Source organism: Rattus norvegicus, chromosome 8 (assembly GCF_036323735.1).
Source record: "Rattus norvegicus strain BN/NHsdMcwi chromosome 8, GRCr8, whole genome shotgun sequence".
Taxonomy (NCBI): domain Eukaryota; kingdom Metazoa; phylum Chordata; class Mammalia; order Rodentia; family Muridae; genus Rattus; species Rattus norvegicus.
The window spans coordinates 79,470,082-79,493,358 of record NC_086026.1 but is presented as its reverse complement, the minus strand read 5'-3'; the positions used below and the strand labels follow the sequence as shown (position 1 = coordinate 79,493,358).

At 43.2% G+C, this 23,277-nt stretch overlaps 1 long non-coding RNA gene across 3 annotated transcripts in view; it reads right to left on the bottom strand.

The window, feature by feature from the left end:
* Window positions 1-6,230: 6,230 nt before the first annotated feature.
* LOC120094198 (uncharacterized) overlaps window positions 6,231-23,277 on the bottom strand; it is a 30,669-nt gene continuing 13,622 nt past the window's right edge. For all 3 annotated transcript variants that reach the window (XR_005488283.2, XR_005488284.2, XR_005488285.2), the window contains 2 exons: window positions 13,373-13,476; window positions 6,231-7,483 (listed from right to left, as the gene is read on the bottom strand). This is a non-coding gene — a long non-coding RNA (uncharacterized LOC120094198). The remainder of the gene's footprint in view (window positions 7,484-13,372; window positions 13,477-23,277) is intronic.

The following is a 23,277-nucleotide window of genomic DNA, read 5'->3' as shown; positions in this document are numbered from 1 at the left end:
GTTGAGAGATTCAGGTTTGAAGGCTCAGGTACATTTGGAATGGAAACAAGGAAACAGCACAGGCAGAGAGCACAGCAACCTTCCCATCGTCAAATACTTTTTTTTTTTTTAAATTCAGATTTTCCTCAGAGTCATTTATCATTCATAGAACCCATGGAATTAGTAACCAAGCAGAGGAAATTCTCAATACACTAAAGAACTATTTTGGGTATTGTTATTTATTTACTTAAGATTTAAATTAGATTTATTTTTGCACGTGTGAGCGCGCGCGCGCGCGCGCGCGCGTGTGTGTGTGTGTGCGTGTGTGTGTGTGTGTGTGTGCGTGTGTGTGTGTGTGTGTGTGTGTGTGTAAATGAAGTCAGAGAACCACTTTTGGAAGTCAGTTGTCTCCTTCCATTGTGCTTAAAACTCCTTGGGCTTAAACTCAGGTCACCAGGTTTGATGGCAGGTACCTTTACCTGCTGAGCCATTTCCCCTGCCCATGATATTTATGTAATTTTAATGGACAGATCTAGCCAGTGGCATCAGCTGTGACATGCTCTGTCATAAGCTGTCATAGCAAGTAAGCTTTTCAGTTGTTGAATAATAGACTTTCAAGTATGATATTTACATTCAGGAGACTGTATTCTTTTTAACATAAAATTTTCTTCTTGTCTCCCCATATTTCAGGAGTAATACACCTGAACAGACAAAAATGTGGTTAAAATGAAAGAAAGTGAAAGTGCTCCCTCCCTCCGAGTCATTTGGAATATTGTATCCAAGGTGCCAAGGGCACCAGTTTCTTGACCTTGAAAGTCTCCACCTCTGGAACACTGAGAAATACATTTAAGAACTATTGTTGCTATTTTTTAGTTACATATATTTGTGAGTATGTGAGCGTGTGAGTGCAGGTACCCATGCAATCCAGACAAGGGTGCCAGACCCCCCAGTTTGATGGTTAAAAGTGCTTGCCACTCTTAAAGAGGACTTGAATTCCATTCCCAGCACCCATGTCAGACACCTCGCAACTGCCTGTAACTCTAGCTTTAGGGCATATGATACCTCTGGGCTCTGTGGGCACCTGAACACACACACACACACACACACACACACACACACACACACACACACACACACACACCTACACACAGGCACATAACTTAAAGCAGTGGATCTCAACCTTCCTAATGCTTCGACCCTTTAATAATACAGTTCCTCATGCTGTGGTGACCCCCAACCATAAAACTATTTGTTGTTAACTCATAACTGTAATTCTGCTACTGTTATGAATGGTAATGTAAGTGTCTGTGTTTTCCAATGGTCCTAGGCTATCTCTGTGAAAGGAACCTACGGAGTTATAACCACAGGTTGAGAAACATTGACTTAAAGTCATAAAAACAATAAACTTAAAAATAACCCACAGCACAATCACTTTTTTTTTTTAAATATAGGAACTTGAAATCACATAACGAAAAACTCTAATCCGAAGCTCCTGATGCAGGCAGTGAGAACCTAACGTAAGTGTTTCTAGGTGGAAAAGTAACCCCTAGTTTAGTGCACAGGAGATGGCTATCCATTCACCACTGACGGCACCAAGACGGCCACCTCTGTCAGCTCTGCGGGGGAAATCATGCTGTAATTATTTTCCACTGCTGGGGAAAACTCCTAAATGCCACTTAATAGATTTGGCGAACTGTACCTGGCCAGTCTGTGTGGGTTCAATTCCGACGGAGCTCCTTCATTCCTCATGACAGCCTCACTATTACACGGAGTCATCACGCTGATTTTGAAGTTTACTTTAGAGAAAAGGAAGTCGAGAGGAAGGAAAATGAGGGAAATCAACAGTGAGTCAGTACTTAAAATGATTTATTTTATTATTCTTAATTGCATGTGTCTGTGTGCACGTGAGAGCATGTGTCCCCTGAGGAACTGAACCATGCTCCTGTGGAAGGGGAGTCCCAGATCTTGGCCATTGAGCCACCTCTCCAACCCCTAAGTTGATCCTTTTTCTGTCTGTCTCCATATCAACTATACCTTCCCTGGGAGATACACAGGTGATGACGTGACATCTTTCCAATGGGGACACATGCCAGTTAAATTTTTGTTAACTTGACTCAAGCCAGCTTCATCTAGGAGGAGGAAACCTCTGTCAGGAGGAGGAAATGCTCTGTAGGCATGTCAATGCAGGTATTTTCTTGATTGACGATTGATATGTGAGGGCCCAAGCCTACTGTGGGTGGTGCTACCCATGGACAGGTACAGTGTAGGACCCTACAGTGTATAAGAAAGCAGGTTGAGCTAGCCATGGGTAACAAACCAGAAAGCAGCACTCCTCTGTGGTCTCTGCTTCAGTTTCTGCCTTGAGTTCCTGCCCTGACTCCCCTTCACAATGAGCTGTGACCTGTAAGCCAAGTAAATCCTTTCCTCCTCAAGTTCATGATATCATCAGTGTTTCAACACAACATAAGTCAAACTAAACCAGGGCAGTAGACAAGCTTGCTGTTCTAAAGCTCATCCTGTCTATTATATTGATAGCCCATCTTAGTCTAGAATGCCCCATATCTTCCATGATGTCCCATTTTGTTAAAAAATTAATGAGAATCCAAAATAAATTGTCTCTGACCTACGTGTGCAAATATACATGAATATACATACATCTAGAACAACTTAAGATATTAGAAAATGCTGTGGATGGTTAAACCAGTATTGGATTTTACCAACCTAGGAAACCTACCCTTTATTAAAAATCTGTTCTACTGGAAAAACATTAAAAATTCATTACGTTTTATTTGGTGTGAACATACATGGGTACACAGGTGACACGGCACACATGCAGAGGTCAGAGGACAGCCCTCATGAATTGGTTCTTTCTTTCTACCATGTGGGTACCTGAGGCTGAACTCAGGTCATCAGGTTTACCTGCAGACCCTTTTACCCACTGAGCCATCTTGTCAGCCCCTACTTGGAAACTTTTTGCCCACGAAGCCCACAGTCTTGCTTGTTGGAGCATGAGATTAACCAAAGAGACTCATGTGAAGCACAGTTTCATCATGGAAGGAAATACGGTCTTTCCTTGCTGGGGAATCAAAACAAAACCAGGGTCGTAATTTACTGAACTAACAGTATCTTACTCTACATCCAAGGCAAAAGTGAATTCCTTATAGGAAACAAGTTATCTTATATCATTTTAAAACTGTCAGTTTATTCACAGGCCAGTCATTAATATATGTGCCAATATACTAGAAATATACGCCTAATAAAGCTGGAGGTTATAGTAAGTCATTAATTAAGACGGGCTGCTTTGGCAAACTGTCTCAATCAATTTTACAGACGCATGCCAAAGTATTCCATAATAGGTGGAAGGGTTTCTTCCACAGGGTAGCTCACGGAATTAAAATAAACTTGTTGACAAACACTACATGTAAAGGCAAAACCATGTGTCTTCAGATGCCGTTCCTGAGGCCTGAGGCTCTGCTGTGTTGGTGCTGCATCAACCCCTGCGATGACAGGAGTCGCTCACCATCGGTAACAATGGGAAGTGTAGACTCCTGCTTCTTCTGGGATCTTCTGTCCCATTGTGACTTAACCTCTCTGGGCCTCAGTTTCCTCATCTGTATAATGGAGAGTACATACTAATAATTTGAAAAGTTGCGAGGCTCAGAGTGGTGAGCTCATGTGTGTGTGAAGTACTTAGAACAGTCTCTCTCTCTCTCTCTCTCTCTCTCTCTCTCTCTCTCTCTCTCTCTCTCTCTCCCCCTCCCTCCCTCCCTCCTTCCCTCCCTCCCTCCTTCTTTCTTTCTTTTTTTCTTTCCTTAGGCAGGGTCTCATGTATCTTTGGCTGACCTCCAACTTCCTATGCAGTTGAGGTTGACCTACCTAAAAATTCTGATCCCTCTTGTAGTTAAGCCCCAGTTCTTCCTCCAAGCCCCATGCTTCCAGAAATAAGACTCAGACTCAAAATCTATTTACAAATACCTTGGCCATATAGCTAGGCTCTACTCTGACCAGACAATAACCAAACCACCCAGTATTTTAACCTACATTCTGCCGTCTGGCTGGTTTACCTGCACTCAGGCACCATGTGTCTGCCTTGTCACATGGTTCCTCTGAAGTTGCTTCCCCCATTTCATTATTATATAAAATCTTACTAGAACTTTCTGAACGTTAGAAGGACAGATAGAAGAAGTTAATACATAATTTATATGTATATGCATAAAAACAACAGCCCTGCTATCTGGAGGTTAGGAATGTTCTTGAAAGATTCCCCCCCCCCCGTATGTATGTTACTTTATACATGAGATTCTAGTTTTTAAAAAATGAAATGAGTTGTACCAATGGCTAATACTTGACTTTTCATTTCACGGATTTTGAAGACTTTCTATCCAAACATCTACCTAGTCCCTCATCATTTTAAGGGCAACACAATATCTGCTTTTACTTGGTTTGGACTACATGGTTACCATAACGTAATTTTTTAAAGATCTATTTATGTGTATGAAAGCCTGGCATGTATGGATGTGTACCATGTGCCCATGGAAGTCAGAAGAAGGCGTTGGCTCCTCTGGAACCAGAGTTACAGATGTGAGCCACCATATGGGTGCTGGGAGTTTAACCTGGGTCCTCTGCAAAAGCAGCCGGTATCTTTAACCACTGAGGTCTCCAGTCCCTCACTGCAATGCATTTGGTTGCTGAGATTTTATTTATTTGCTTCAAAGAAGAGAAATTGGATGGATTGCTCACTGCTGGAATACGTTCTGACTGAAAGGACATCATTCAGAGTTGTAAATATTTATTTCATAACATTTCCATTAGTTCTCTGAGAATTTCATTCAATCTATTTTCATCATATTTACCCGCCCAACTTCTCCCAGACCCACCCTCTCTACTCTCACCTCCCTACCTATGCAACTTCAAGTCTTCCTCCCTCCCTCCCTCCCTTCTTCCCTCCTTCCCTTCCTCCCTTCCTTCCTTAAAAAAAAAAAAACCCAACTCCAATTTGTGTTCCTCAGCTACTTTTGGGAGTGAGGCTGGCTATAAGGTATGGTTGACCTATCAGGGGCCACTGGCAAAAAAGACTGCCTCTCCTTTTCCCAGCAACTATCAAACGCCAACAGCTCTCCAGAGAGTGGTGGCTGAGATTTTGTCAGGCTGAATCTTGTATGGGCCTTGCGCATGTTGCGACAATCGCTAAGAGTTCCTAAGTGTAGCTGCCCCCTCTTAGAAGATCACTGAGTTTTGGGGTAAAGGGGTGTCACTTGGGACTGAGTACTCTGCGATCTCGTATTCTCTGCACATTGACCAGTTGTGGGTCTCATATCAACTGAAGTTTGTCTCATCAAGGATGAGAGATACACTGATCTAAAGTTGGATTCTCCCCCTTGCCGTGTGGGCATGCGTGTGGGTGCATGTGCATGCGTGTGTGCATGTGCGTGTGTGTGTATGCGCGAGTGTGTGTCTCATGCGCTCAAGCACACATACCATGAGTAAGTGTGGTCAGAGGACAATTTGCTGAAGTCATTTCTGTCCTTCCACCCTGTGGGTCCCAGTGATCAAACTCAGGTTGTCAGCCTTGCCAGCAGGTGCACTTGACCTGTTCAATCATGTCATAGGCTCATGATCCCTTAATTATAGAGAAAGTGTAGGTTTATTTCCAACTGCATCTCATTTGTGTGATTTGTATGCAGATTATGCTTGAGAAATGTGTGAGATCAAAGCCCACCCTCTGACAACAGGCAGGGCCGAGTGGATACTTCCCAGAGATTGAAAGTCAGCACATTGTGTGTGAGGTCAGCGCAGTTGATATGTTGCAAGTTTTGTGCCTGATGTTCTCTTGCACTGTTCTATTAACCGAGATACGGGCATATTAGATTGTGAGATGAAATGATAACTTCGCTTACCCTTGTGTTTTGGCCTGGAGTTAATAGAATAGAGATTGCTAGGTCCCTCAACTACAGACTCCTCATTTTCTAAGTGAGCAAATTAGGCTCAGAGCGCTAACTACAGTACTTGTGCACAATTAGTTTCTGGAAGTTTTAGAAATACAATTCTCCTCTCTTTCTTTCTCTCTCCTCCACTCCCCTCTTTGTCACAGTCTTGCTGTGCACACCAGGCTGTCCAGGAATTCATGATCCTCTGCCCCAGCCTCTTGAGTGACAGGGTGAGAGGCATGTACCCAAATACCTAGCTTCCGTTCTCCTTTTCTAGTGAGCTCACATTTTAAATGGATAAAAAGCGAGCTGCTTTGCCTGAAGTGTAGTGAAAGCCTGTAGACATAGGCTTGCTCTCCTCCCTGTGGGTAGTTGGGGTCATCTGGGATGGAGACCATCTATGCTGTGTACTGCTCTGTGTGCCCATGACCCCTGAACTGGACTCACTCCACCTGTCTTCTTTCTCCTCACCTCCCCCTACTCCTGCCTTGTTTTAAGATGTTTTGTCTATAAGGAAGGATTTGGTTGACAAGTCTCTGGTCAGGAAATGAGGAATGACATTTGGGGTTAAATGCATAAAAACTTCTGTGTTGTCTCCATTGTTTCATGTAGACCTGATGTCAAAGGTCAGAAAAGAGATATTTACCACTAACCCTGTTCTTCAGGACCACCTCCAGACAATGACTATTAAATTATTAATGGTTAAATATATTTGATAGAAGTTCATTTTTGGTATTCAATGGTGTTCTGTCATAGAGCCAACAGATCACAGATTTACTATAATTTTAGGGACATTTTTATTCCAACATTTTATGAAAGGCAAACTATTCTATTAGCTAATCCAGTGGCATAAATAAGAATTATTAAAACCCATCTAGATTATTACTTTATTGACATTCCTCACCTGCACATCCTGTGATATACAGTGTTTACCTTGGAAGGACAATACCTCCCAGCACAAAAGGGAAAATTGAAAGCCAGATCTTTGCAGAGAGAGAAGCAGGGTCATTATGTAAACAGCCACTATGCCTCATGCAGAGCCCGCCACATAAATATCACACTATCAAACAAGAAATGTAAATTATTGTACCTGCGATGTAATTGAAAATTGGATTATACATTAGTGAAGTCACCCATTTATCTAATCACAATCAGTTCCCATAAAATCTCATTTAGGAAAGCTGAGTGCAGTTCAGAGGAGGTGGCAGTGTGATTTTTAATCACAGGACTCTAAGTTTGGGTTGAGATCTTAGTAAGATTTACAGGTTAGGTTCTGTTACTCTCTGGGGCACACCTTTCATGTCTCCAGAGCTGTCTCTAGGTGTATTGAAAAGTCCAGACTCCCATCCAGGGAAAAGAGAGCTCAACCCACATTCGAGACTTCGTTTTTAAATCCTAGTCCAAAGACAGTGTCAAATTCATGGTGCCAGGGCCTGGAGAGATGGATCAACAGTCAAGATGATGAATTTCACAGAGGAACCAAGTTTGAGGATCCAGAACCCATGTCAGGCAGGTCACAACTTCCTGTAACTCCAGCTCCAGGGAACCGGGCATTTTCTTCTGTCTTCTGTGGGCACCTGCTCTCGTGTGATAGCCACACAAAGACACACAATTAAAACACATTAAGAAAGGAACCTGCATGGGCTTATCAATTGGCTGCTCAATGTCAGAAGGTCAGTCCTGAAAACATAGATTCAGGTAGCATTATATGAACAGGTCCTATTTAGAGCTATATGGAGGGGGGGAGGGAGTCTACTTTGTACTTTGTGAAGGGCATGCTTCAAAAATGACCGAGAAAGGCACAGATGCCAAGCAGAAGTGTCAACCCATGTGCAGGATTAGGGGTGGGGCTCAGAGCAAAAGAAATACTGAATCTGAGACATGGCAGTTATAACTGGGCAAGGGAGGAAGCTGCAGGGTGAGGCTGGGACGCCGATGGGGAGGAGAGGAGGCCACAATGGTGCTTAGGTATAGGATGTCACACAGGTGAAGGCAGGTACAAGACAGAACAAGGCCTGTCATTGGACGAGAAGGAAGGATGGGCAGGAGAAAAGTTTTAGAGAGAGGAGGAGACTGGAGGAGTCAGGAGAAGCAGCAGAGAGACCATGGAGGCTGATGTTAAGATTCCTCTCCGCACCTTTACAGGTCGTTATGAATATTCTTAAGGGATGGATGTACAGGGCTTTGTATGTCTAGGTGGGCAATTATATCGTATCAATTGGATCAGAGGTTGTTGTGTTGTGTGTTCTTTCATGTGGTGATTTAAGTTCAAGAGAGTATGTAGTGGCTGGAGACACTGGGCCGCCACGAAATTGGGATGTATATTTCTGGCGTGGTGGCAACCTGCCTTGGGAACTAGATGGGCAGAGAGATTGCTGACAGGGTCAGAGAGAAGCCATCGGCAGTGCGACATGGGATGGAGCAGAGTGGGTGAAATGCTTTGCTCACTGGGATGAAGCTCTCTACCAGATATCTTGGGGCACTACGGTGTCGGATCTAGTGAGGGGTAAAAGAAAGTCTTTTTATAATTTTACAGCAACACTTAGGCCATGCTAAGGGATTATATTGTGATGGGGTTGGGAATCATTAAAAAAAATGTGGAATGGGGCTGGGAGACAAGGGCAGAGAATCACACAGGCTGATCCTTCAACAACAGACAGAAGTGGGGCTGAGACAGGCCTGTTGGAGGCTGTTGCCAAGCAAGGGAAATGCTTACAGTTCAGGTTCAGGTGATAGCATGGACATGGAGAGAAATAAATGGATTTTAAGATATTGACAGTGCTGGAGAGGCCTGGATGCTGGGTAGGGATGCAGTAGAGAAGACAGCAGGGACATCTCCTGGGTCTGCAGCTTGAACAGCTCAGCGTTTGGTGATACGAGTCCCTAACAGGACACAGAACACGACAGAGGGCCAGCAGCCACGCTGTCACTGCATGTACCTTCTTTGTTGTGTGTTCTGTCATAAACTAATGATATGTTGGGGGCTCAGGCTCTTCCCCATAATGATGACAGATGAAGGGGTCAAAGCCACTTTCCAGCACTCTCTGAGAGAATACTGAATTTTCTTTCCTGAATTTATCAATATAAAATGTGCTAATGGATATTAATATTCGATCAGTTGGGTTTGCATTTCTCACCAACCGCCAGGAAAGCGCTGTGACCCTCTTAGATTTTCAACGGATAAAACATGAATTACTTTAACAAATTTCCCCTTGCAATGTCTTGATTATGTATTCCGACGAAAGAGAGTGTATTTGTGAACCATCATGAACAATGATAATCATAATATATTTCAATTTATGGACACAAATGCCTGAAGGCCTCCAGACATTTTCATAGACAACAACTAACAGAGTAACTTATAATCAAACAAGCCAATATGTCCAAATAAATAGATGCTAGCATTGTTCTGTAAATAAACTTCTATCCTCAGAAAGCAACATTAAAGAATTGCTACTTACAATATAAACTAGCACGCATGCGTGCGCGCACACACACACACACACACACACACACACACACACATATATATACATATATATATATATATATACCAAATCATTCATTTTATCTTGAAATATTATGTAGTTACACAAGATATAGATTGGAAGGAGTGTGGGCCTCGCTTCTTTTGCTATTTTACTGAGTAGCTGACACCTGTCATGTGTAATACTACCTTGCTATCTTTCGCTAGCCTCATTAAGGAAAGCTTCAAAGAGTTGGGGAGGGGAACAGGCAGGCAGATCCTTAGATCCTGCTGGCTAGCCAGTCTAGCCAATCAATGGTCATAGGGGTCAGGGATCATCCCTGTGTCAATGTGTATATTATTATATTATATCATCATATATTAATTATATTATATAAATTATATTATGTATTATGTGTTATTATAATATATAGAGAGGCAAATGAATGAACAAGACACCTGATGTCTACCTCTGGCTTCCATATGCATGTGTGCTTGTAATGCATAGATCTATACACGCACGCACACACACACATGCATGCATGCACACACACACACACACACACACACGCATGCACACACACACATAAACAAAACATTTTTTTGTTCTGTTGTTTTTATTTGTTTGCTTTTTAAGGCAGGGTTTCTCTGTGTAGCCCTGACTGTCCTGAAACTAGCTCCGTAGACCAGGCTGGCCTTGAACTCAGAGATCCACCTGCCTCTGCCTCTGGAGTGCTGGGATTAAATCATGTACCACTTAGCTCTTTTTTATTATTATTATTTTTTTATAAAGAATCAATATGCCAATTCCAAGCCTGCCTTGCAGTAAGGGTCTGGGCCTGAGAATTAAGCCTCACTCATAAGATATGAGTCAGGAAGCTTCAGGTTACCTCACCCCAGCCTCTGAAATGACTACTTGCAGGCTTCAGTTTTTGGTGTTGTGGGTGGGGGCGTTAGGTAGAGCAGAGGCAATGAGGGACTTTGTGAGGTTTGAAGGATGAAGTCCTGATGCAGAAGTGATGCTGGGCACTGAGAAGACACTGAGCCTCCGATGGTCAGGGTGGCAACAATGATGAGCTCTGCTCTAGCCAGCTGTGTGTCATTTGAACTTCTGACCTCACAACAGCCGTGTCACCAATTTTGTAAGCCACCAGGTGTCTCTTCTCTGTGAAGTGTTGTAGAAATTATTTAATCCTGACCTTGATCATTCAGTTCCTGGAAAACACACACACACACACACACACACACACACACACACACACACACACACCATTTATATTTACACTAAGCCTTAAACAGCACAAGAGCTGGCAGATGTCTACCCTCTGTGCTGTTAGAATCTACTTTCCTATCGATAACCCTGAGTTTGGGCTGCTCTTAACCCCAATTGGTCAGCCCTCAGGGCCATGTTTTCATGACTCACCTAACCCATGGTGGCTTCTCTCTCTCCCTTCACCTTCTCCCTTTGTGGTTCTCCTCCAATCCCCAAGCCCAGGAACCCTAAACCTTGCCTATGTCTCGTCTTCCCAGCTATTAGCTGTCAGCATCTTGAGTTACCAATCAAAAATAACTCGGGCACAAGGTCACACAGTGACATTTGGGTCTAAGTGTAGATTCTTTCCTCTCTGGGACAACCAGGTCTTGGGAGTTCAATATTAGTTTTAGAATACAAGCGGCATCAGGCCAACCACTACAGTGAAGAACACGTCAGCTATGCATAGCTAGCATCAACATGTGCCAGCCTCATACTGTTCTTTCTTCCCGGCGTGCGTGTGCTGCTTGTTCTATTTACTTACTTACTTACTTACTTACTTATTTATTTATAAGCGTGTGCTGCTTGTTTTATTTATTTATTTATTTATTTATTTATTTATTTATTTATTTATTTCCTCTTGAAAGTTGTGTGTCTGCGAGCTGTTGACATCTGACATTCCTAAGGATAATCTCCACAAACTGTGATGCTGCATTCAAGCCTAAAACAGCCATTCATATTCCGGTACCCTGGGAAGTGCAGTCCATATGGCATTCTTTCAGTCAGAGAAGACTTTTCTGAGTGTGTGTGTGTTTCTGTGTGCATGCACGCGTACTTCCGTTTGCCGGTATGTGGAACTTAGAGGTCAACCTTGTGAGTCATCCTCAGAACACGCTCCCTTTCAGACAGGGTCTCCTGCTGGCCTGGATCTCATCCACTAGAGTAGGCTGCTGTCCATCAGGCTCCAGGGAGCCTGTCTGTTTCCCTTGTGTTGGAATCACAGGCACAGAGCATTACATGGACGTTTGTGTTTGTTTGTTTGTGTGTTTGTTTATTTTGAATGCTGTTATAAAACTTGGATCTTCATGCCTATGAGGCAAGAAATTATATATATATATTTATAATATATGTACATATATATATTTTCTGAAATCTGCTTATTCTGAAATCTGTGCAGTTCAGTCTCTTTGAGTCTAGAACATGTCGAGGTTTTATTTTTAAAGACTTAATTTTGGTGTGTGTACAAGTTTATGTGTCTGTACGTATGTCTGTACATCATGTATGTGTAGTGCCTGTAGAGGCCAGAGGAGGTCGTAAGATCCCCTGGAACTGGAATTACAAAGAGTTGTGAGTGTCCATGTGGTTTTGGGAAGCAAACCCAGGTCCTCAGCAGAGCGCCTGTGCTCTTAGCATCTGAGCCATCTCTTCAGCTCCCGTTTCCAGCTTTTAAACATTTATTCATTATGTTGACTCTTTGAAGGCAAACCACTATGTACTCTTCCTATTGGAACTCCCCCTCGGTGCCTTGGACTGCATTTTCATTCCTTGTTCCTCTGTAAGTCCCGTCTAACTTTAGGGGCGGAAGCCTGATGAAATTCACGTTAGCATGTTTTGGAGGAGCACATTCCATTAGGGAATTGCGCACATGACATATTACTGAGGTATCCTGCTGTTAGTGACGCTGAGTTTGGTCACTCTGTCGGGACCATCACTCCATTGTAAATGGAGCCTTCCCCTTTTACAAATACTTCTGCAGTAAATAATCTTCACTTGCCAGCTGTCGATATCCCCATCCTCCAAAACCTTTTGTATTACAGTTATAAACCTCCTGGATATGTTGACATGGCCATATACATGTATGTGTGCATACATATGTATATAATTTCTATTTTTAATAGGATATATTTACATTTCCTGTCCCTTTCCTCCCTGTGACCCCTCCCACATATCCTTATTACTGTCCCTCAAATTGATAGTTTTTTTTTTTGGTTGTTGGGGTGTGTTTGTGTGTGTGTGTGCGCGCGCGCGCGCGTGTGTGTGTGTGTGTGTGTGTATACCTCCTCATAATTACAACTTGTTCAGTCCATATACTTGCATGTATATTTCCAGGGCTGACCACTGGCATTGGATAACCAACTGGGGTTCTCTTCCCCGGGGGAGACCATTTCTCCCACTCTCAGCACTCCTAGTTTGCCTGTAGTTTATTTGTCCAGGGTCAAGGCCCCATGAGATTTTCCTCGTCTGGGTTAGTGTGTCTGCTGAAATTGTCTTTGTTTAGGTCTAGTTTAGTCAGCCACACGTATGAGTCTTTAGGGGTGTAGCTTCTCTGACATTTCTAGTAGACACAGCATCACAGCAAACTTCCTGTTCCTTTGGCTCTTATGCTGCTTGTGCTCTCTCTCCCGCTGTGATCCTTGATCCTTCTGTGCAGTTGCATTGTGGGTGTGTCAGCGGGGACTGGGCACTGCACCATCACTTGCTCTCTACTGTTTGATCGGTTGTGGGTTTTGTTGTTGTTTGTTTGTTTTTGTTTTAATGGTCTCTATCTGTTGCAGAGACATTTCTTTGATGAGGGAAGGGTAAGACCCACCATTATCTGTGGTTATAAGGGTCATTTCTTTTTTTAATAGACCTGCTTTCTCCTTTGTCAACCAAAATGAGTTTCTGTTGTAAGCCACCTCCTACCAGTTAGAAGCAGCAAAGAATTAGAAGCCTGGAGACCAAGTTTGGATTCACTAACTGTGTTACCCTCGGCTGAACTTGGTCCTTGGTGGTGGATGTAAAGCAAGCAGCTTGGCTGGAGGCTTTCATGTGGGTCTCTCACTTCCATCTTCTATGTTCCGTTGTGCTGTCTGGAAAGGAATGAAACATTACTCACTGAAAGTCTGCCCATAGGTGATGGTTAATATGTATGGAAACATAATCATCCATAAATGTATATATTTATTGACCCTTTTGTCTACTCTATATCTTTATTTATCTATGATCTGTGTGTATGTATGTATGTATGTTCTGTGTATCATCTGTGTATCCATCTTTCTATAAATTAATCTATCATTAATCAGCTATCTATCCATCTGTTATCTACCATCAATGTATCATCATCTGCCAACTATGTATTATCTACCTATCTATATATCATCAATCATCTATGTATGCTTGTCTCTAACATCTTCTAGCATTTATCTCAACCTATCATCCATTTATATATCATGTTCATATCATCTATCTATTATCAATTATCTATGTATGTATTACCATCTTTCTATACATATCTCATAATGATACATCTATCATACGTTTCTACCTATATGCTATCTGTCTGCCTGCCTGTCTGTCTATCTATCTATCTATCTATCTATCTATCTATCTATCTATCTATCTATCTATTTTCTATCTAATTTCCTAAGACAGTCATTCCATGGAGTGGGAAGTCATGTGCAATAATATCTGTGTAGCAGATGAAGAAATTGAGGTGTTAAGTGGTGAGGTTAGTTGGTCCAGTGTCTAATTCATTCATGGCAGACGTAGAGGAAAGTTTCCCACTTTGTGGTCATTGCTCTTTCCCATAGTTAAGCTGTGTGAAGAACAGTTGTCTAGAGTTGTCATAGAGCAAACAGCATGTCCAGTCCGAATATAGCTTGAGTCTCTGTTCAGACCAGTGTTGGTATGAAGCATTTCTTCCCCTGCAGTTACCAGCTCACTTCTGAGCCATCAGCCCACAGTTGGACCAGTAAATGACCAAGTGTCCAGGACTCACCAGTTTGTGGAGGTGCCCCACCCCCCAGGGCCTGTGGCTGATTACCACTTCCCGTAGATTCCTTCAGTTATTAGTGTAATTGATGTGTCATGGGCTTCATCCTGTGATTTGTTGTAAGCTCCTTGATTAACAAGGGTTTGGCAGAGCCCAATGTTTTTCTGCTGTCCTCTTAGCCAGGAATGTTTGTTCAGCAAATAAGAAGGCAGCAGTGGGGCCTGCAGCTCAGTTGGTAGAGTATTTGCCTAGCATGAAACCCTAGGTTTGATCTTCAGCATGGCAGAACGTGACTCTGGTGGCACACCTGTAATCCCAGCACTAGGGACGCTGAGGAAGGAGGAGCCAAGGCTCATTTGGGTCATCTTGGGATATGTGAGACCACATGTCAAAAGGGGAGGGGTAGGATCAGGGCAAAGAGACTCTGCCTTGTGTTTCTTTCTTTTTCAGTGTCACTGAACCAGCCAGGGGGATTTGCCTGGCTGATACTTGGTGATGTGGGTTCCGCTTAGTCTTCAGGGGAACTCTTTGAGTTTCATTTTTTAAAAAAGATGATGATGGTGATGATGATGATGATGATGGTGATGATGGTGATGGTAGTGGTGGTGGTGGTGGTGGTGGTGGTGGTGGTGGCAGCGGCAGCGGCAGTGTGTGTGTGTGTGTGTGTGTGTGTGTGTATGCACGTGCACGCAATTGCCTGTGTAAATACTGTGTGTTGTGGGGGCACATGTGCCATGGCATACATGTGGAGGTCAGAGAACAACTTTGTGGTGTTGACTCTCTTCTGTTGACCTTGAGGTGGTGCCAGGCTTGCTGGGTAGCAACTGCCTTTACCCACTGAGCCATCTGCAGCAGTCAGCTTCCCATTCAGCTTTGTAAGACACTAGAATCTTATTGAAATGTATGAAAGCTGCTGGTGTGGAGACTGGAGTGGCTTTTGCAGAAAAATCAAAATATAATGAAATTCAATGAAGCTCATGGAAGCCAATGACTTGTTGATGCTGGAAGGGAGAATAGCTGTCTCTGGAAGTGTGCTCTGCGAGAGAAAGGGTGGGGACAGGTGTGTGTGTGCCCACACATGTGAGCATGTGCACACATGTGCACAGTGTGGCGTGTAAAGATGTGAGGAATGAAAATACACATGTCATTTTAAGACATTTTAAAAATTATTTTATACATCTAGGTGTTTGCACATATGTATATCTGTATACACACCACATTCGTGCTTGGTGCCTGCTTGGGCCAGAAAAGGGCGTTGGACCCTCTGGAGCTGGAGTTACAGACCGTTGTGAGATGTTATGCATGTGCTGGGAATTGAACTTTGGTTCTCTAGAAGAGCAGTCAGTGCTCTTAATCACTGAGCCATCTCTCCATTTTGAGCACGTTTTGTTTTTATTTTATGCAATAGGGTTTTTTCTTCTGTAGGAAGACTTGTAAATTCTTCTGTGGGAAGACTTGAACATATTTATGGCATGCAATGTGAGATTTTGATTAGTGTATATATGTATTAGTCAGGGTTTTCTAGAGTCACAGAACTTATGGAATGTCTCTCTATGTTGAGGGAATCTATTATGATGACTAACAGTTTGTAGTCCAACTCCTTGACAACAGTTAGCTGTGGATGGGAAGTCCAAGAATCTGGTAGTTGCTCAGTCCCATGAGGCTAGTTGTTTCAGCTGCTCTTCTGTAGAAGTAGATTCCAAAGGATGTGCTGGCAAGTAAATGCAAGCAGGGGAAGAAGGGATCTTCCTTCTTCCAGTGTCCTTATTTAGGTGTCAAGCAGAAGGTGTGGCCCAGATTAAATGTGTGTACTACCATGCCTGGATCTGGGACTTGTTTTGTCACAGGCAGACCTTGAACTCAGAGATCTTCTTGCCTCAGTCTCCTGGGATTAAATGTGTGTACTCCCTTGCCTGGGCCTAAGCTTTTTATGGCCACTATGCCTCAAGATCTTCATGCTAAGATCCGGGTCAGAAACTTGTGTCTTGCAGCCTTGACAGCTGGATCACAGGTGAGTCCTCCAATTCTGGACTATAGATCATTCCAGATAGAGCCAAGTTGACAACCAGGAATAGCTTTTACAGTATACATTGTGTACTAATAGAATCAGGGCATTGTATATGCAATATGTACATTGTATATTAATGGAATCAGGGCAAGATGCACATTCACAACCTCAAACATTCATCATGTCACAAAGGCAATGAACATTCATGTCTCTCTTCCAGCTATTTTTAAATACATAGTGTTACTGTTGATAATAGATATAAGTCTATGTGATATAGAACATCAGGACCCCTCCCTCCAAGCTGTCAACCTTAACCCCAGCCTCTGCTGGTCTACTCTACTAGAATAAGGTCAATTATTTTAGATTTTACACATGATTGGCATGTCTTTTGAGCCTACCTTATCCCACAGAAGGAAATGTTATTCTATCTATCTATCTATCTATCTATCTATCTATCTATCTATCTATCCATCCATCCATCCATCCATCCATCTATCTATCTATCTATCTATCTATCTATCTATCTATCTATCTATCTATCTATCTATCTATCATCTATTTATTTATTTTTTCAATACTGGGAACTGAACACAGGGCCTTTTTCTTACTAGTAAAGCACTCTGCCATGGATCTAAATCCCAATCTCCTTTCCTATTTCCATTGCTAGAAATGACAGTGCACATCTCTTGTGTGTGTGTGTGTGTGTGTGTGTGTGTTTGTGTGTGTGTGTGTTTGTGTGTGTGTGTGTGTGCATGTGTGTCTGAACTGTGTTCCTGGGTCATTTCTCCTTCCTCATTTCTTCTATCTTCAATTACCCATGTTCATTCCATGTGTACCTACTGGGATCAGGGCCACATTATACATGGGAGTGCAGATGACTCTTCTATGGATTGATTCCAGGAAGTTCTACATATTTGGTGCATACCTGGGGTCTGGGTAGCTACATTTGTATGTGTGTGTGTGTGTGTGTGTGTGTGTGTGTGTGTGTAAGTTTGAGAAATGCACTGTGACTGGCATTTCCCTCTGTTTGTCATAATCTTATATGCAGGCTATTGTAATTGCAAGAACCCTAAGGTGAGGGTCATCTTCCTCTGACTGTTCTTTCATTCTCTTCACTCACTCTGAGAGGCCATCACTGACCGTGACTGTCTGCTCTGTAGTTGCCTGCTTGTTTTCCTCATAGTCTGAAGTGGGTTGAATTAGAAAAGTGCCCCATAGGCTCACATAGTTGAATCTTCAGTTGGTAGCACCATTTGGAGAGATGGCACCATCTTGCTGGAGGAAGTACATAGAGACATGCTTTGAGAATCCATTGCCTCACTTCACCTCAAGTTTACTCTCCCCATCTCTGTGTGTGGATGGAGATTTGATCCCTCAGTTTCTTGCCTGGCCATCTGCTGCTATGCCTCTCATTATTATGGTCTCTTCCTTTTGGATTGTAAGCCATAATAAGCTACTCCTTCCATGAGTTGCTTTTGGTCGTGGCCTTTTATCACAGCAACAGAAAAGTAGCCAATACACGGTTCTTATCCTCTGAATTGACTTATTTATCTGGCACTCACAGGCCCTCTGAGAACACAAACTCAAGACGAGACGCAGTGATTTTGGTTGTAATGTTTCATGGAATCCCAATGAAGGCACAGACAGTGATGGACTGGCAAATGAGCTTAAGTCCCAGTGTGAAGGTTCTGCTACAGGATGAATGCTATCAAACACAGGTCAGGAGATCACAGATCACACACTGTAAAAAGACCTGAAGGTGTGGCCAAAGCCAAGGGTTAGGGCTAAGCAGGCCAAGAGCTACCACCCTAAGCATCAAACAGAAGCATAGTAAAAAAATCAGGACTGAGTGGCCACTAGGAAAGCCAGGAGGGCAACTCCATTTGTTAGGCTACCAGTGCATACTCTAAGAAACATACTCACACATGGATATAACCACTTTAGGGAGGTTCACCTCCTAAAGTCAGAATAGAGAAGATTTTTCAACCAGGGCCAATTTTAGTTTCCAAGACATCTGATGATATCTGGGGACATTTTTGGTCATCACGGTTGTTGGAAGAGTCTGACATTTAACAAATACAAGCAAGGATGCTATTGTCATCTCATAGAAAACTATCTTGCTTGGATTCTAATCTCCTGGGCTGAGAAACCTTAGATGGGATAGGGCAGACCCTATGTGAAGTGGGTAGAAACTAGAATGTGTACATACAGACCAGCGACGTGGCTCAGAAAGCAAAGACACCTGTGGTCGAGCCTTAATGACCTGACTTGCCCTCTGGGACCCACATGGCTGAAATAGAAAATTGACTCTTTCAAGTTACCCTCTGACCTCAGCGTATTAATCATTCTAGGTATGCACTCGTTATCCTTACCCCAGACATAAATAAATATAAAAGAAAAAGAAACACTGTAAGCACATCTTGTTCCCTCCCCTGTTGGATCCAAAGAGAACAAATTATCTAAGATAAAGATTTTCTACCCATTCTTTTCTCCACAAAGCAAGGCCAGCCAGTGCCTGGACTTATCTCATGATAGATCATAAGAAATGAAAGTCTAAAACTAAATTCAGAGTCTTCCTGGTTGAGTCCGACTTCTGACAGCCCAGAATGATAACCACCCTTCTTGGGCCCCAGGCCAATTTCTTTAATGAATCTCTTTAATTCAATTCATATTTTCCCACCTCTCTATTAAATGGCACCCAGTCTCATGAAGCCTAATATTTGAACCAAACACATTTAATGATTGTCCCTTCATTAAACATCACAAGCTGTGTGAGGCTTTGGCAGACAGGGGTACCCCTCCCCCCTCCAGATAACCTAGAGACCTGACAAAGTCAATAGTTAGTGTCAAGTTAATCCCTCCACTCCCCTCCTTCCTCGAAGCTGGAGCCTCGTGGGCTGAAGAGAGGCTTTGTCATTGGAGAAGCCTAGGTTTCTCAGGCCAATGGATTCTGTACTCTGGCTATATCTCATGCTCTGACACTAGATGTCAGTGAAGGGTAATTGTTGTCTCAATTTAGAGGCCAGCTCAGGTAGCGGCTGGCACCTTTGGTTCATGTTTTATAGCAAAGGTGAAGTATGGCTCCGTTCCCACCGCACACATATATTACAATAAAAGAGGGTATCAGCGCCTAGTGTTTTTAAAAGCTAGTCATAAAAGATGAATAACGAGGCAGTTTAGAGCTAAAAGACAGCTGCCAAGCTCAATGGCTATGATGGATGCCAAACACCCAGTGTGCAGAAAACCTGTTCCTCCGAGACCACCATCCAAAAAATTAATTACTACCATTCAGCATCTTTAAATGTGCCACTTAATATACTGCTACCATAATTAAATTTCCAGCCCTGTGACCTTGAGACCATTTCCTGAGATAATAAATGAGATCAAGGTTTAATCGATGCAGAGGCAAGTAGAAGCTGCCCAAGGATGCGAAGAGCCACCGTGCGGTGAGTCACGGGTGGGGGCGGGGTGGGGTTGGCCAAGGTGGAGGGAAGCTCTGTCACTGTGGTGAGCTCATCCTTTGACAGGGGCAACTTCTAAAATGTCTAGGTTGGTCAATTAGGATAGAAAAGTAAGGTGGAAACAGACCTTCTCGCTGAGACAATGTTTATTGACCCTGCTCTACGTGACATGTGTCATGCTCCACTTTGGCGTCACAAGACTCACCTCTTAGAGTAGCCTCAGTTATGGCACCTTCAGCTAGCTCCACACACATTTATCTGATGGGGCTTCCCCAACAGCCTGCGTCATGGCCAGTCTAGGCTTCCTGTCTGTGGCTATGTTGGGGGGAATCTACATAGTTCTCTTCTAAGTGTGTAACTCAGAAAGGTAGGGTGTACTGAAAGCTCTGTCGGACATCCTTGATGGGTGTGCATTAAAGACCTGCAGTCTTGAGAACCTTATGGTAGTTTGTAAGCGGTGAGGTCCATGTTTCCATGCCAGGAAAGGAGGCAGGTAACAGGAGGCTGGGAGGTTGAAGAGAATTTGAAGGGCTGTAGACAGATAAGACACCATTGATTCATTCTGGGAAAATGTCACCACCCAGAGCGCAAGGCAGGATTTTGTCAGCTGAAACACGTGAACGAAGGAGGGCATAGACATGCAAATCAACCAGCACGGGAGTAGGGCACACAGGCCTATAGGCAGACATATACATGCAGGCTGTCGAAGGCTCAGGCCTCTGACTCCAGGGCCATATGTACAGTTAAGCATATTTCTCACACAAAATGGCACTCTCCTCAAATTAGTTATATATACAGACTATGTAACAGTTTCCTTCTGGGGTCTCCAGACATCTGGTGTCAGCCATCTGATGCTGACTCATAGCCCTCCCCCAACTCTCAGATGTTAGATGTTTTGAAGACTCATACCAGATACCTGTATCAATACTTGGTTACCTAAACACAAAGGAGCCCATAGGGCACATGCCCACGAACAATGTGGGAAGATGCCCATTTTAGTATTAAGTGGTAGTTAATGCTTGAAATTAACATATACTTTTAATATTGTGTATATACCTATGTGCTCAGTGTGTATTCAGGTACACACATTTATGTGGATGGAGAGAGGCCAGTTATCAATCTCAAGTGTCAACTTTAGGCACTGTCCACCCTTTATTTTTGAGACAAGATCTCTCGCTGGCTAGGAACAGGCTGAACAGGTTTGGCTGGCTGGTCATCAAGCCCCAGGCATCCACCTACCTCCACCTCCCCAAAACTAAGTCCGTAGTGTGTGTCATCACACACAGTTTTGTTTCGTTTTAAATATGGTTTCTGGGGGCTGCATTCCAGCCCTCCTTGCAAGGCAGGAACTACACCTTCTGGGCTTTTATCTCCATCCCCGAGTACAGTGTCTTTAGTAAAGGTAAGCAAGCGGCTGAAATCCATGCTGATCTGCTGTGAAGCTTAGCTTTTCAAGAAAGAAATAGGAATGCAAAAGTCTATATAGAACTTCTGCTGGTTTGAACTCTAAGGTTAAGCTTCTGAGGGTTCAGAAGAGATTCCTCGGTGGTTAGAGGCTCTTAAAAAGGCACAAGTTCAATGTCTGACACCAACTGGGTGGCTCACCACTGCCTGTAGCTTCATCCCCAAGGAATCTGATGCCGTCTTCTGAATTCCATGGGCACTTGTGCATATGGGAACATAGACAGCCTCACCCATCTACACATGCTAAGTGCTGTAGTACATGAGTTCACTGCTCTCTTCTGACTATATGCACCGTGTGACCTGCTGTGTCACGCCTTTACTTTGTGTTTCTCCTTATGAGAAATGTTGAATCATGAGTTAAAAGAAAACCTTTCTCCCATAAGTTGCTTTTGTCAGGGTATTTTATCATAGGAAAGAATCCAAGAGAGCAAGAAAAATCGCTTTTACCAGAATGAATGGAGAAACAAAACAAAACAAAACAGAACAAACAAAAACATGACTGCATGGAGTCTCCTCTGATCTCCCTGTGTGCACTGTGGCATGTGCCCTCACTCCACTAATAATAAACAAAAACGTAAAGACACTGGGTTTGGTGGAGATGGTCATTGATTATAATCAAAGTCAAAATGTGAAGTGTTTACATCTTGCAAATTCCCTCCTCATTCTATATTGTATCTCTGATGCACTGAATTATCTAGATTACTAGACAAATTGAAGCTATATTTAATCTTGAACAGTTAAGAAAGGAAACATGCTAAAATTAAAATTGTAGATTATCAGCTATGAGACTCCCTGCCAGTTTGACTGAATTTTTGCTTGTCTTTAGGAAACTCGGGTAAGATGCTATTAAGATTCATGAAAAGCCCTATCCATAATATTTCATGACCCAAGCAAAGTTACCAGGGGACAAGTGTGCAAGTGAGCAGATTGTAACGCTCTGGTATCAGGGAATAAAGCTCATTCCCACCAAAGAATTTCATCGCTATCCAATCTCGGGAGTTGCTTCTGTAAGCCACTGACTCCACACATCCCCAGATCTAACAAAGAGGTTCTGTCTCATCTGATGATGCAGAAAAGGTGGGTGGGAAACAAAGAAACCTGACCTCAGGTCATCACGTCACTCAGTACGTGACTAGATAGGATACTCTGAAGCGGTCCCAAGCTGAGCTTGATCCAGTTAGAAGGTCAGTATAAGCAGAGGCTAGACCTCCAATCTGGTGAAGTAGTCTGCCGTCAGCCTTTGTTTAACTCCAGGATGAGGGTTAAAATGGGTGATGGGCAAACGCCCTGGACGTCTGCATATTGCTGTGGTGACAACCTCTGGAAGCCCCTCCATTTGGCATCTGCTGCTCAGGTAGACTGTGCTGTCATCAGAAGCCCCAAGATGGCATTCTTGCCTTAGTTTTCTCAATGATTCCTTTGGCTCAAAAATCTCCACAAAACCTGTAATCCTCACAAGGTTGGGTGATTCGATTTAAGGGAGAGTGGGAGAAAGTGACATTTTAATCTTATGGAATTAGCATTACTTTCAGAGCAGGTGGATAAGGCAGTTGCATGGGGGTTGTGATATTAAAAGGTCCTTGTTTAGAACAACCTTTTGCTGCTGGTTAGCCATGCTGCCCACGAAGGATGCTGAGACCCTGTTTCTGTGCATTATCATTGAATTTATGGGAGGCCCCTTTTTGACAGCTAGAAAGTACATCTCAATCAGTAAGCTACGATCAGTCACAGAAAATCCCACTTGCTGAGTTACCCATCTAGCAAGGAGCAGAAGGAGGAAGGATTCGAGATGCTAACCTAAAGGTGGGAAACTAAAATCTAGTTGTCTCACATTCCACTGTGCAGTCTAGAGTCACCTCTTGTGACTGGGATCTTTCTAACAGTGATGTGTTGTAGAGCGGTGTTGCCGCTCACTCTCTGGCTGGAGCGGCTCTCCTGCAGCAATCATGGCTGCTGTGCGTTCAAT